This window comes from Bicyclus anynana, chromosome 16, assembly GCF_947172395.1.
Source record: "Bicyclus anynana chromosome 16, ilBicAnyn1.1, whole genome shotgun sequence".
NCBI lineage: Eukaryota > Metazoa > Arthropoda > Insecta > Lepidoptera > Nymphalidae > Bicyclus > Bicyclus anynana.
This window is the reverse complement of record NC_069098.1, coordinates 15604071-15620808: the sequence shown is the minus strand read 5'-3', so window position 1 is coordinate 15620808 and position 16738 is coordinate 15604071. Positions and strand designations below refer to the sequence as shown.

Below are 16738 nucleotides of genomic sequence, written 5' to 3'. Positions count from 1 at the left end.
TAGGCAAGTTGTACTTATTAATCAAATAATATTGTCATTATTATCTTTACCAACCGTTGGACGTCCACAGTAGGATGTAGGCAGCATGCATTCAGTGGACGCTATTACCCGCTTCATGTCATCGGACCACCCAGTAAGGGGTTCACTCATCGATCTACTATTCAAAGAGGTCAATGGGTTCACACTACACCAACCAATATCATCATTAACAACCCATATTCAGCTCACTGCTGAGCTCGAGTGAGTGGGGTTAGGCCAATAGTCCACCACGCTGGCCCAATGCGGATTGGCAGACTTCACACACGCAGAGAATTTTCTTAATTCTCTGATGTACGGGTTTCCTCACGATGTTTTCCTTCACCGTTTGAGACACGTGATATTTAATTTCTTAAAATGCACACAACTGAAAAGTTGTAGGTGCATGCCCCGGACCGGATTCGAACCCACACCCTCCGGTATCGGAGGCAGAGGTCATATCCACTGGGCTATCACGGACTATATGAAATGTGATGTAAGCTTGAACCCCGATTTAACCACCTTGTAATTACCTCGTATTCACGCGAATTTTTTTTTCATAATAAATTAGTTCACTAACCCTGAACGTTTTATATTAAAAATATAATTAATGAAAAAATAAAAATGAAAAACACTTTAACTTACTTTTGAACCCAATAAGGGTAGAATTTTGAAAAAAAAAATTTTAGTATTTTTCCGGTAGTACTACACATACCATTTTTTACAAATGTAAGTTGAAAAATGAAGGACTTTCCGTACAAACATTCAACTCCTATTTCACCTCATTTTTCGTTGTATTGTATTGTATATTGTAAATTGTATTATATAACCTTCTTCGTACTGTAGTCTTAAATCGTGCAAACTTCATAAAAAGGTGTCTGTATTAGGATACTTGTATTCATTCAGCTTGCATTCAACTTTGTTTAGCAAAATATTTAAAACACTCGTATCAAATATTAAAACACTGAATTAGTAAAACTTTAATCCTTCTGGGACAGCGTACCGTTATGTACCTAATTTTATTTTGAAAAGTTAATTTTAAATTTTTCTCGTCCCACTCACTACGTAATACTGAAGTAATAGTTTTTTAATCCCACCGGAGAAGCGGGGAAACTTATTTTCTCATTTTCCCCGTAAAAACGTTTTTACAAGTTTTTATACTTATTTTTGTACACCAGTTATATTGTACTGATCACATCAGTAAAAATAAAGTAGTAAAAAGAACTTTCTAAGAAGTTCTGACTTACACACCACCTGTGCAAAATGTAATGTAATACCATTTCAAGTTTAAGACTTCAAGAACGGAAACAACCAGTAATTGAGTCCGTTTAGAGTGAAAAAGGGAATTATTATCGTTTTATTCAAAATCCCTTCAATTCCTACCTACTATGTATACAATTTTTTACTCTTTAAATGTTCAAAAAATATCCATCAACCAGGATTTCAGTTCTGTAATAGGTTACTAGGAGCCGTGATAGCCCAGTGGATATGACCTCTGCCTTCGATTCCGAATTAAGTTCGAATCCGGTCCGGGGCATGCACCTCCAACTCTTCAGTTCGGTGAAGGAAAAACATCGTGAGGAAACCTGCATACCAGAGAATTTACTCAATTCTCTGCGTGTGTGAAGTCTGCCAATCCGCATTCGGCCAGCGTGTTGGACTATTAGCCTAACACCTCTCATTCTGAGCATTCTGAGAGGAGATTCGCGCTCAGCAGTGAGCCGAACATGGTTTGATAACTACGATTAGGTTATTATAGAAGAGATACTGGACAACTTTTCAGCTTGCTTCAAATACATACCCAAAAATGTCGACCTGTTCTCGGAACGGAAATGGAGTTAAAGGTTATACCACAGCTTGTATGTAAGTTACAGTTATTGTTAGTTCTTTATATGTATATAGATCCTAAATTGAGGATTATTAAAAGAAAACTAGCTGATATTTTGACCCTGTGAATTTTTTAATTATTGTTAGAACTTCGAGGTTGAACGAGGTTGGTAGGAACGTACTCTAAACGTAAAAATCTCAGGGCTATTTAAAATTTTGTTGTCGTCTCAAATCAATTGTAGGAGGAGCTCTTACTTGCGCGATATTATTGTTAAACAACAAAGGCTCGGCGGCATTCAGTCGAGCCTGTCCTGTAAAATACTGAATTTACAATAGGAATTTGATAAAAGGATCCGGGTTTAATAAAGAACCCATTTTGCTGGTGCGGCTTATTTGAATTTTGGAGGCGTTTCAATTATTGTGTGCCGCTGACGTATTCTGTGAAACTCTGTGCTCGCCCTAGCGTTCAACGTTGGTATATACTTCTAGAAGCTCCAAATAGCTCAACGATAAAGAGACTCATCATTAAGAGACCGAGGTTCAATCCTCACCCACTGGACTATTGTTGTACCCACTCCTAACACAGTCTTTTACGTTGGAGGGGAATGGGTTTATTGGTCATATTAAAAATTATACTGAATTGATTCCGAATATGGTGGCATTAGTAAACAGTCATCAATACCAACCGATATTCGGCTCATTATTGAGCACGAGTCTCCTCTTGGACCTTGACTCTGCACATACAGAATACACTAAAATTAGATGTTTGCCCTAGTCTCTTCCTTTAAAGATTCTTACAATTTTATTGGTTACTTATATTATGAATAGGATTTCGCTTTTCTATTTTCTCTAAGGGTTGATAAAAATGACTTCACTAATATTTTACTTTACATGTGAGTTCTGTAGTCTTACAGTTTGTCCGAAGAAATATCTACTACTATTAAGCAGCATTGCTGATGTGTTGTGGTCTGAATGGAATGTTTACCGATTTCATTACAGGTACATGAGGCTTCTCTCATGTCGTTGGCACGTTGGGCGTGTTTCTTGCATATCCTGCAAAGTATTGTTCTTTTGCCATTTTTTTTTAATGACCTACCATTAAATTTTTCTGGTCGCTACTGATGCAAGAACAGAGTAAGAGTTGTATATGTATAATCCTACATTTTAGCTAACACAGGCAAACATCATTGGTTCAACGTTGTAAGGCTGTGCGTTTAAAGAATAAGACTTTTAAAATTGAAGTCAAATAAGAATAGTAGAAAATTGGAGAAAGGAATTTATCGGTAGTGAGATTAATGCGTTTTATTGTAGACAATTTACAGGTGATTTAGAAGTTTGAAATAAACCTTTTACTAATAAAATTCAAAATCAAAATTCATTTATTTCAATTAGGCTTACTTTAAAACGTCAAGTTATGTCATAATTTAACTTAATGGTGGTGGTATAATAATAATAATAATACATTATTTCAAGCTTCAATAGGCTCATAGTTATGTTAGTAAGAATACATTATTAATGTGCTAGTAACTTATAAACTACTATACTTATAGCAGACTTAGGTTCGAGTTCACCGACATTCGTTTAAACATAATCAACCGTTTAAATAAGTTAAACGCCGTTAAGTCCAAATTTCCTGTTCACCACAGCCCATATGCCGGTTAAGAACGTAAATCGGGCGTTTATCTTAACCGAGCGTGGATACCCCGGTTAAGACGTCTTTGACAGACATAAATGCCGGTTATGTTTCTGTAACGCTCGCAAGTTTCGCGAAGATTACTCTCTCAACTACCAAAATGCAAAGGACCCGTAAAATTATAAAAGAGTTTATTTTTCATTTCAGAAATAATTAATTTTCTTTCATAAATAAATCACTTCCTAGCTTTGAGGTTTTATGCCTCTGGATGCTGCCAGCTTCTTTTACCAAACAAAAAAATATAACAAAATGACAAACATTTGTCAATTGGACATGGTGCATAATAAATCGGTGTTGCCAATACGTATTTTTCTAAATCCCTACAAATCGAAGAAATCTCCCGAAGTTGGGGAAAGAATATACCGCAATTTCCCATGAAATCCCCGCCATTTGGGGAATTCCTCGCAAGTTGACAATTCTGTTATAGATAATAAATAAATTGTTCATAAATCGTTCACTCGTAGTTCTCCATCGCTCGGTTTACAAACCAGAGTCAAAAAGCGTCTGGTGAACAGGAAAAAAAACGCTTCTTGTTCAAACTACGTTTAGTATTTGACGGGCCGGTTTTGCAAACGCCGTTTATATGAAAGTCGATGAAAGTCGGTACGGTCTTATTCTATTAAATGATTTGTACTCGTAATATATGTGCCACTGCCACTCCAATCCATTTGAAATGGAACAGCAGTAATTCACATATTTACAGTCCAACCTGTTGTGATCATTGCAAGAATGCTGTTGCCGCCCCGCACCCTACGCACCAAGGATCCACCAAGGATTCGCGCATCAATCATGATTTGATTGTAATTGCATCAAACGCTCTTGGCAGTCGTGCTTTGAAGTAATAATTATTTACTCCGAATCTTTAGGTATTTAGCCATAAAACCATTTTGAATGCCTCATTATCATTATAATATTGAGATTATTAACGATAGTTTTAGTTTGAAGAAAGTTTCATTTACATATACATGCATGTAGCACTACACCATTACTAATGTATATACAACAATACGTGCCTACGACATTGATCAATTACGAGCAATTTGAAACAATATTGCCGAAACAATTGCTCAACTTTATTGAAATTCCTACACGTTTCTTCACTTATTCTTTCAGATACAAGTTTTTCCAAGCAATAATTGCTCCATAAATTTCCGTGTTATATACGATCGGTAAACGAAACGAGATCGCCATATCACATCACACATACTTTTGACGTGGAATTTAGTATTATTCCATAGAATAGCGTGATGTTTTGGAATCCTTAACAGAGTGTCAAAACTTATTAATATATCAGATAACTCCATGCTACTCATCTGATGAGATACTACAGTTCTTAGGTTTCCTAGAACATCTTAGGTAGGATCAAAGTCAGGTAGAAGGATTCCCAGTTTCAGAAACGCTGTTAATTGACTTTAGATTTAAATGAAATTCTATAATTCATTCTATTACATCTTAAGCCTACGTTTTACAAATAATTTGATCATATTATTTATTTTTGTTGTGAATATCATCTTCAATGGTATTTTTAAACAGTTAATAGGTAAAACTATTTTAAAAGCATTTTTACTAAGACCAATTATTAACACACACGAGAAAAGTATTATTATAAGTAAATACATTTGTGGAGGCTGATTGTAATTGCTGATGTCTAATTAATTTTATTTTATGCGCAGGCCAAGAATGTCAAAGATAGAGACAAGATCAATGAACGATTAGCCAAATAAATGTTAATTGCATTTAATTTTAAATTAATACGTTAAAATAAATTAAATTGTTAAAGCCTTTAAGGAAACAGTTAAAATAGCTTTATTAAGAATATTTGGCATATTTTTTTTTAAATTTACCCAATTGCCTTACTCCGTATCAGTCGGAAAGAGTTTTAGAAGTAGGTACGATAATAAGACCAATTGATGGGAATCGAATTCATGTTGTCTTGCATATAACATGGCTAGTTAACAGTTGGTTATGATTAACCAGCCTTACAGATATCGGGGTAAGAGGAACTGATCCGTCGCAATATTCCCGTCGTGCATTTCTGTGGCTTGAGGAATGATTTCCCTGAGGCGTGAGCAGCTCAGGCGAGCCAATAGCTGGTAATACTTGCACAGAGGTAGCGAGCCATCAGAACCGCAGTCGCTGAGCATTTTCACGGCTTCAGGCAAAGCTAGCTTAGCTTCTTGAATTGAGTCTATGTTAAATTTTAGATGTTAATCTGGATTTTTATAATGGGCGTATGCCTCTTTGGTCTAATGGTTAGTATTTCGGATAACGAGGTACTGGGTTCGATACTTGGGTCTCATTAAATTTTTATTTCTTTTAAAAAAATATCAGTTGAAAATTCTCGGCTCGGAATGGGGAAGTTGTTTCCGGTCTTTGTAATAACATCTTATAATAGTCGTTAATGAATTCCCACCCTACACGCTTTGGAATAGCATGTACCCACCTGCTGGCCTATTCACTATTTGGACTTTATTATCAACCTATTAAAATAAACATCAAATCAAATGAGAAATTATATCCACCGGTAGGCACCGGGTGACATTTGTTACATAGAATTTCAATTTAGTAAGCCGTTAAATTTTGTCTATACTTGTAAGGTTTTTTTTAGTAAAGGTATTTTATCCTATAATATACAGTACCTACTTATAAATAATGAAGACAAAAGACCTTTTTTCAAATCGGGGTCTTCTGACGAAAAATTCCGCTGACTATAATGCCAGGAGTCACTTGAAAGGATTCCATTTGCGCTTTGATCACGTCACAATGGGAGCTTTCAGACCTTCGAGGAAGTAGAACTTTGTAAATGATAATTTTTAATTTAGTCTATTGGCCTATTATTTTAGTTTTAAATTCTTAATTAATTTTTTTTTGATTAAAAGTTATTGTAATGTAAATTTTCATATTTATTTTTTTATTTGCTTCACTAGTGATACAGTTTTTACATAAGTTTATACATTTCAAAAGTACAATCTTATAAAAGCAGATAGAATAGTAAACTCTATAAATATGTGATAATGGTAAATCGAAAAAAGAAACAAAGTACATAGGGACTTTACACAAATAAACTCAGAATGACGATGTAAGAAAGGTACGAGTATCTAGTTAAATATGCAAACGAAATAGGATCAGAGTATTTTTTTAAATTAAATTAAAACAAACTGCAGCAAATCAACTACACTACCAAGTTTTCTTTAGGATATGAAAGTTCAGGTAAGAACTTCATTAGCTATCTTAATTAAGAAAAAACTTCACTAAAAAGATCGTAAAAATACGAGTGAGAGACGAAAACGAGAGCAATGGAAAAGTACTCTTCCCTTGACGGGGGAGAAGGTATAATAATATTCCTTATTGTGAAAATACTAGACCGGTTAAATTTGCCTGACAAGATAAAATAGCAAATAATTTATGGGTGCGCCAATCTACATTCTTTAAACGTACTCGTTTTATAAATGTACACCAAGTGTTGGCCAGATTCGCACATGGAGGATTCCGTATCATTCTTCATCCATATCTTGTGTTTGTTGTATTGGAGCCTCCTTAAATGTTCATTTTATTCTATTTTTTAGTATTGGCAATACATCATCCGTTCAAATTTCAACTATCTAGCTATCACAGTTCATAATCATCATCATCATGAGATGCAGCCTGATGACAGACAGACGGACAGAAAAGTTTTAGAAATATAGTGCCATTTTACCCTTTGGAAACGAAACCCTAAAAAGTTATGTACCTACTGATAAAGCTTGAATTTTAACATAGTTTTAATAAAAGTAGCTCAAAATATTATGGGACGAATAAGTACTTTATATTGTTCCTTATTTCCCATCCATGCAACACAAAATTAAACGCGTCACCATAAAGCGTGGCGGGTTATTACCGTTATGTATCATTTATTTTTCATGATAAATTTTGGTGAAATGTGATTTTTTTACCTGTTTCTTGCATTTACGTAAAGCAATTTAGCATTCCTGTACAATGTCGCGAAATAACCTACCAGGAGTATGTACACATTAAGTTTACCTCTCCAAATAAACGCGATACCGTCTTGAAAAATGCATCATAAATAAATAATTATTTACAGAATATAACAATATGGTTTACTTCGATTTTTTTAGAAAAATTTATTCCACCATTGCTCTAAATACCTACATATAGAGCAATTTTAAGAGAATTAATTTTTTTTGAGTGACTAATTTTTTTTTAAGAACAAAATTAGTTTGTCTTCTCTTAAGTATTTCGCTCGATGTATATGGCTAATGAAGTGAAAATATTAGTTGCTCGCCAGTTATTGTAGGAGTCTAGATAGTTTGAGCTTGATAAGTCTTGTGATATTTTAGTGTTATATTTTACCTTGTCCAAAGAACGTTATCAATTAATTATTGATGACAATTTAGTCGATGCCCCGCGGTTTCACCCGCGCAGTTCCCGTTCCCATGAGAATACGGGGATAAAAAATAGCCTGTGACACCCATAAATAACGTGGCTTTCTAATGGTAAAAAAATCAATTCAGTACATCCAGAGATTACTTACAACACTACAAAACTTTAGCTCTTTCTAATATTACTATAGAACTATAGATCAATTAGGTACAGAAAAAAAGAGTAGGTATATACCGAATATTAGTACTTTGAATAAAATTACCAAAATGTTAATAGTGACGAATAATAGAGCAGCAGAATAAAAAAAAAAATGTGTTTGTTGTCGGTCAGTCTATTTGTTCTAAACTACTCAATGATTTTTTATGCATTTTTTTTTTGAAACAGATAAACGGTTGGTGCAATAATAATAGGCTTTGTTATGCAAACGAAAGTGATCAAACAACACCACGTGGACCGCATTAGAAACATATATGTGATCCAATGATATCACACATCTAACAGTTTTTACTGTTAGATGTGTTACTAGCGTAATTGAAAATTTATACACAACTCAATGTTAGTTGTGGTCAACAACGAACGTTATTTAAACAAATATAATGTAGAGTTTTGTGTTCAGGAAGTGTAAAAACTCGGAAGTGGATTAGCAGACTCAGAAGTGGATTACAAAAATAAAAAAAAACCAATGTCGATCAAAGGTCACAATATTTGTCAAACTAACAAATCAAACTGCAACCAAAACAAGAGCCTAGAATGGCAGAAAATTACCTTGAGTGGAGTCACGCACTTGTGAACGTTTTGTGTAGGGTTAAAAGATCCTTTGACAGTTAACAATCTCACCCCTTTTCCACTCAAGTCACTCTCCCCGCCTATATAAGTAACCCATAAAGAAGTACAACAAGAAATGTAGACGGCTCCAACGTCACGAGCATACTGAAGCGGACCGAACGACGAGCGTCTTATATCACAAGTCATTCCCGCTGACCGATCGCTACCCCTCTCTAACTCCCCATTCTTTACAAGTCGCGCTATCTAACGTCATATCCATCTCAGACAACTATTTCCTACACTATATATACATAAATATATAATGGAATTAAAGACAAAGTTGTGCATGTATGCGCTAAGAGTTGTAGCCTATTATTCGGATCAATTTTTGTTGTGATTTTGTAGGAACGTAACCGAACTATAGTATACAAAGATCACTGATGTGATCCGATTTGTTCCATTCCTCGATATCACGATTCGAAATCGTGATTAATATTAAGCGTGTTCCGTCCCGAAGGATAAAGCTCTTGTATAATTTAAATTTGTAATTCTTAATGCAATATCTTTTAAACTACCCTCATATCTCAGCGCCTGCGGAAAGGTCCAGTTTTGAATATTCATACAAGATTCCTAAATAAATATATCAGTACCGTCAGCATAACAAATAGGCACTTCACATACATATAAATACTCATAAATATATTTATTTCTGTCACTTTCGATAAAGGTTTAACAGAAAAGGTAAATAAATCTACTTGAGAAGTTAGTACTTGATATTTTATATTGTAAACGTGACTAAGATTTTATTTGATAAGTTTGTGATAAAAACGTGACCTGAAAATGTTCCTACAGTTGATAAAAAGATAGTATATTCTTCGACGTTTAAAACGTTTTACCGGAACTAGCTAACTCATTAAAAATATTTCAAAAATAGATAAATTTTTAAACTTAATGCCTTGATAGCTCACTGGATATGACCTCTGCCTCCGATTCCGGAGGGTGTGGGTTCGAATCCGGTCTGGGGCATACACCTCCAACTTTTCAGTTGTGTACATTTTAAGAAATTAAATATCACGTGTCTTAAACGGAGAAGGAATACATCGTGAGAAAACCTGCACACCAGCTCTATATGAACCCGCTTCCATCTTAGACTACCTCGTCATTTAGGCCTAATTCGGACTACTTTAGTATTTTAGTCGAGTACGAACGATTTTTGGGCGGTAAATCCTAAAATTTTTCGTACTCGACTGAAATACTGAAGTAGTCCGAACTAGGCCTTAACATCAGGTGAGTTTGGATAGAAGGGCTAACTTGTCTTTAAATACATAAATACACCTATACATACGAGTACACTCATTAGGTATTCAGCTTAAAATTATAATTAATTATTTATTTTGCTAACTGTACACCATCAAAGAAACCTTAGCAAAGGGAACATTAGGAGCGTTATTAACATAGAGCCTCGCATTTACTTTGAGCGTGTTACGAGGAGCTCAAACGAAAACTCTGCATATGATTTTAGAAAAGCAATCGTGAAAATTAGCGGTGGTCAAGCGGATAGCTGAAAATGTTGTTTTCGATCTAAATAACTTTTTTTATGGTAATAAGCGGATGTCTGCAACTAAAGTACATACAAACTTTCGCCTTTATACTGCTAGTGTGATCTTTCAAAAAAAAATTCAAGTGGATTAAAATCAATTTGCACGTAATCAAAGTAACAGGTAACCCCTAGTGTCAAATAAAACAACAAACAAACTACCGTATGTTGGAAAAATAAGCCAAAATTGCTCGCACAAAATAAGTAGTATGCAATTTGTTACACCAATTTCCTACCACAAAATCGTTCGCGAATATCACCCCTGTTTTACAAATAACGGTCTTATCTATCGTGTAATAAAGTTCTTAATCCTGTAACAAGATTTCGTGTTCTTAGCTAAAGTTATTAGTGATAGGGCAACCCGCTACATTTTAGTATCAATTAAGAGTTGACCTTTGGGCCCTTAGCGATAGCCGTTGCTTCAGACTATACCTACTCGATTATGAGGCTAAGTAAACGTTATTTTCCTCAAGGGAAGACCTTCGCTATGACCTTCTAAATGACAGTTTATTTCATTTCATTTCATAGTTGTTTTTATTTGATAACGGCCTTTCAGTTGAGATTTTGTGTACTATGGTTATGTAGAAAGTTTTGATAAAAATAAATCGTTAGCACTGGTTTTTCTTCGTCGTTATTATTCGCTTTTTAGTTTATTTTTGTGATTTTGAAGTCGCTTGAATTTTTTTTGGTTAAAAATATTTAATTTTTCTGTTTTTAACAAACATTAAAAAAAACATACGCCTAGCCTTTTTTAAGTCGGTTAAAAGTCTAATACGATCACTCTAAGCCTGCTAAACCGCATTGAAGCAGCGGGGTTCATCATATCCACATCCCTTATCCTGCAGGCACGGCCTTGTTGTAGGCCATAAAAGTAGCTTGACGGGTAGGTTTTACATCTAGAACCTTTCAGGCTTTCAACCCATGGATTTATTAAAGCTTTATCTAATGAGGCTTCATGATCCTTTTCATTATTATTCTTCTCGTTAGTGTGGAAGTTTTCTCCAAGTCTTTCATCTAATGAAACAGTAAGCTGAGTCGACAAGAACAAACGTCTCACACAATCCTTTGTCCTTACTTTTAAATAAAGGACGTAATTATTACACAATACGAGTACACAGCTTTTCTTGCGATTAGCTAAGTTTTCCGTTACCTTTTAGCTATTCTTTCAACGTTTTTTCACAACACTTTCATATAATTTTTCTTTTGTTGTAAGTAGTAAATTCTAGATTTGTTAGTTTGTTGTTATCGTTATCAACCCATATTCGGCTCACTGTTGAGCTCGAGTTTCCTCTCAGTATGAGACGGGTTAAGCCAATGGTCCACCACGCTGGCCCAATGCGGATTGGCTGACTACACACACGCAGAGAATTAAGAAAAATCTCTGGTATGCAGGTTTCCTCGCGATGTTTTCCTTCACTTGTTTTAGATTTGTTAGTTTAAAATCAATAATTCACGTTAATATATAAATAAATAATTATTTCATTTCACTTGATCTTAAATGTTTCATTTTGTTCAATCAAATCAGCAAGAAAAAAATAGTTTTTACTGCTTATTTTGAAAAGTTACGTAAATTTTGTAAAGTAACATTTTACTACTAAACCCATTTGTCGTTGTTTGTTATGTCAATTTAGTCTGAATAAAATATAGTCGATAATAGTTATCTGAGCTTACCGAAATTTAATATAATCGATAGTGAAACTTTAATGCGAACTATAATATTTAACGAGACCCGGCGCCGGCCGCAACTAAATTTCTTAATGGCTTGCGGAGGCGTTTGCTGCTAAAAGGTACGAATACCTACACAGTATCTGTCATGCATATTATGAAGGGTTGCTGACTAGATCGATACTTAAAATTGAATAGTTACACTGAAATGAACGCGACTCATCGTTATCAATATCTTATCTATACTTATAATAAATCTATACTTATGATAAAACTGGTCGAATTCTATACATTTATTCGTAATTTGAGATTTTACTTATACCATTTGTAACACCAAACGTTGCCAGCACCATCTAGAATCTATACTTGTAACACCAATTCGGAGCTTTTTATTCCGGAGAACTTCATGGCTCCTGGTACAACAGCTATAGTACAAAAAGTTTTGACGGCGCTACTACTTACTTTTCTTAGTGTTCTTACTTACTTAGTATTATGTTCAGCTTTGACCTACCTATTACGTGGAGTCTGCTTTCCAGTAGATTTCGATTTTCTTTCCGATTATATTATGTGAGGAAGCTAATTAATTTTAGTATAACGAAACAAGCTTTATTTTACCAGAATATTGTGTGCACACACAGGAAACTAGCGAATTTAAATTACATAAGTTGCGCCGAACAAGACGACGCGCACTGCTCTCAACTTGTTACAACTTCAGATACGAGTATGTTTCGCATATGCCGTGTGTTTAATCAGCTATGTACTGCCTCACTGGTTCCGTGGTTAGCTGCTTGTTCTACGAGTAATGAGTGGGTTTGAGTCCTACGCCAAGCCGACTAAGGCCGGCTGCATACGCTCGTTTTCCGTACTCGTTTTCCTAATGCGTAATTTTGATTTGGAATTCTGTGAGACTACCGCAGACTTTACGTTTTTTTTTTCAATTACAAGAAACCAGCCACCACCAGCCAGACCTAGACCAATTAAGAAAACCTAAATCGGCCCAGCCGGGGATCGAACCGTCTTGTAAAGAAAGTATTGTAAGTTTTTCTTCATTCGTAATGTATTATCGCAAGGACTCGTATTCGTTACGTAGACGCGGAATTTGATTCATTTGGAAAAAAAAACGTCATTTAATGTATTTTTTATTGATTTTCCGAACACAGAAAAGGAATTCGGAAAATAAATACGAGTGTAAGCGGCCAGCCAAAAATATTCTTCTTAAGAGCGATCAGATTTTATATTTGTTTTACATCATGCTCATCTTCTCTATTTAACGATAAGGCCGCCTTTTGTATCCTGATATCATCTCTATTTTTCACATGTGTTATTGTGGTGCACAAATAAAGTAGATATAAATAAATAATACGGACCTTATTTCTTATGTCACTCAATATTGTTAGCCCTTGATTGCTTTCTGTGTCGATGCAGTGTAATATGACGGGTTTTACCTAGCACAAGTTTAATATAACCATATATGCCTCTGAGGGCATCATTCTGGAACGCTAAATTGCTTGCTGCGCTGGTACGTATTTTCTTGTAGGGTGATAACTAGCCAATTTAGAAAATGTAAATTTCTGAGCTGGAAATTGATACCTCTCAGTTGAAAATGACAAAATTACTAACTGAGCCAGTGGTTATACCAACTTTGGGGCCCTTAGTTCTGATCTCCCTTCGACCACGAACCTCATCGGTCACTGTTTCTTCTTCTGTGGATCATAACGACCTTGTAGGAACAACCCTGTAGGTTGTTCCATCCCTCTATGTTCTACCAGCCCTTGGGGTGGACTCTGTCAGAACATGCAAGTAAGAGCTTCACTAGAGGCTAAAGAGGCCCAACCCTCCTGTTCTCTGTTCGTGTTGTGTCCAGTCAATTTTGGCAACGGAACTGAGAGTCTGAAAAGTTTTTCCCTGAAATAGGTAATACAAGTTGGTTTATTATAATAAAATTAATATAGATTGGTATATAATTGTATTGAAATTGTAATGCTAACTCTCTTACGTTCAGGTTAAGGGCACTTCTAGTCTGACCGCAGGCAAATTTAATGACGGGCTGTGGCGCCATTACATTTAACACTAGCTGACGCCGTGCGGTTTTACCCGCGTGGTTACCGTTCCCGTAGGAATACCGGGTAAATATATTGTCTATAGCCTTCCTCGATAAATAGGCTATCTAACACTGAAAGAATTTTTCAAATCGGACTGGTAGTTCCTGAGATTAGCGCGTTCAATCAAACAAACAAACAAACAAGCAAAAACAAACAAACAAACTCTTCAGCTTTATAATATTAGTATAGATAAATGATCTTAAGTTCAGTAGTATAAAGAGGTTTGGGGTTTCATTTTTACATGCAACACATTGCTAAACTGGAACCTTTTTCAAGGTTGTACCAGACATGATATGGTGTTCTGATGCTTATACTATTTTTGGTTATGACTTGTCCTAGTGGTCGGGGTAACAGACACTACCATAGTATTTAAGGTGTTATGAGCATCTTACTTTACGTTTATTTCTTTACCTACTTTTATTACAAAATGGATAATTTTCCAATCACTGATTAAAGATTAGGAAAGTATCATAATATAAAAATGTATAATACGCCATAATTGTCCATTAACTTCAACTCGAGAACAACGTCTAAATACTGGAACATTTCACAATACATTTCCTTTCAGATCCAATAAATTGTAAGTGTTTTAGATAGAAATACTCGATGAACACCGTACATGGCCGTAAAATTGTAAAAATACGGATATTAGAGTACCGGAGTGGGGGACTCTCGTATAAAAGTGGTTTTATATCGAGTGCCGGAATTGTTAGCACTTTGCGAGTAAGAAAAATACTTCGAAATAGCTTTAAAAGAATGGAAATGGGTGGTTCCATTGTGACAGTAAATGCGGCTTGCTTGCTAATGATACGGCTATAAGTACCGTATTATTAGGTGTTACCTTTGTACTGAAAGCTTGATGGAAATGGCCGGAAATAACGACGGACGGGTAACCGCTGGATTGGTAGGGTAAATGTCAAAATGTGCTGGTAGTGTTGGGTAGATTATTTATATGTCACTTATTTTACTTTTATTGAAGAGCCGTGACAGCCCAGTGGATATGGCTTCTGCCTCCGATTCCGGAGGGTGTGGGTTCAAATTCGGTCCGAGGCATGCACCTTAAACTTTTCAGTTGTACCTACGCATTTTAAGAAATTAAATATCACGTGTCTCAAACGGTGATGGAAAAATATCGTGAGGAACCTAAATACCAGAGATTTTTCTTAATTCTCTGCGTGTGCCAATCCGCATTGGGCCAGCGTGGTGGACTATTGGCCTAACTCCTGTCATTCTAATAGGAGACTGGAGTGACTGGAGTTCAGCAGTGAGTCGAATATGGGTTGATAATGACTTATTTTACTTTCCTTAAAGACAACATCAACATTTTTGAAAAAGTCATGGGTAAAAACTGTAAAAAAGTAAATATTAAGATTTCTTATCTTCTGTAGTTCCGAAATATATCTAGAAAATTGTTTAAATCGAATGAAATGTATTTTTAAGTAAATGTAATAAATGCTTTTTATAATCTAACAATAAAATATTTATCTTTTCTGTAAATCTAAAGTAAAATATATGCGTATGCTATCACAGGGTCGTTCTACAGTAAAACTTCACCTTGACTCCAACTGATGTTTACTAACCTGCGTGAGTAGTTCATTTGGAGATTGTAATTGGTAAGTTGTATATTCTTATCGTACATTCGTCGCATTTATACACGCACTGATTTTGTTGAGATAAAGTAGGTAATACTTAGAACGTAGTAATGAAGAGAAAAATTCATAGTCGACCACTAGTGACCGAACCGGAAATATACGAGTACTAGCTGACGCCGCGCGGCTTCATCCGCGTGGATCTCGTTCCCGTAGAAATACAGGGATAATATATAGCCTATAGCCATCCTCGATAAATGCGCTATCTAATAACGAAAGAATTTTTCAAATCGGACCAGTAGTTCCTGAGATTAGCACGTTCAATCAAACAAACAAACTCTTCAGCTTTATAATATTAGTATAGATAACCGCTCTCTTTTAACCATCGGTTCGGTGCTATAACGGTGTTATATCGGTATAAAACATTCGGTTCGGTTCAGACCGGGGGCACACGAGCGGTGCGGCGCCGCAACGTTGTTATGTTGCAGCGGCGCCGTAGCAGCGTTGGACAGTCTATTAATCCTTGTGAAGTTGTGACGCATAAATAACTGAGCGGTACCGCTCCGACGTCGCAACGCATTCACCCCTCCCGCCTCGTCTCGGTGGTTGCAAGTCCGATGCGGCGCCGGAGCGCATCGTGTGAGATGTCACAGATATTTCTATGTAAGACGACTCACCGACACCGCTGCGGCGCCGCACTGTCGCCGCAACGCATCGTGTGCCCCCGCTCTCAGTGCTATTGGTATACTATTTGAAAAAAATAGTCAAAAAAAAGTCAAAATTCATTTATTTCAATTAGGCTTAGTTTACAAGCACTTTGGAAAGGTCAAGATTATGTCATAATAATTTAATGGTGGTAATAATAGTCGAAAACTTAAAACTAAAGTTACGAGGGTTCCAAACGCGCCTTGGTCCGAGAATTCTGACATATTAACGCTAGTGACCAATCATTTCACAAAAAAAAAATAAAAAAAGAAATACGATTGATAAAATTCACCAATAAAAACCGTCTGGTTCTATAAATAATTTACTTGACAAAACACTTGCGTTATACGAGTAGTTTCAAAAAACATCATTTTGATTAACGGTTTAATTGATATTTAGA

General features: G+C 35.6%; 1 protein-coding gene across 1 annotated transcript in view; it reads right to left on the bottom strand.

Annotated features, from left to right (window-relative positions):
- The window catches only part of LOC112054762 (uncharacterized), a 58467-nt gene that overhangs the window by 19716 nt on the left and 22013 nt on the right, over positions 1-16738 (bottom strand). The window lies entirely within an intron of this gene.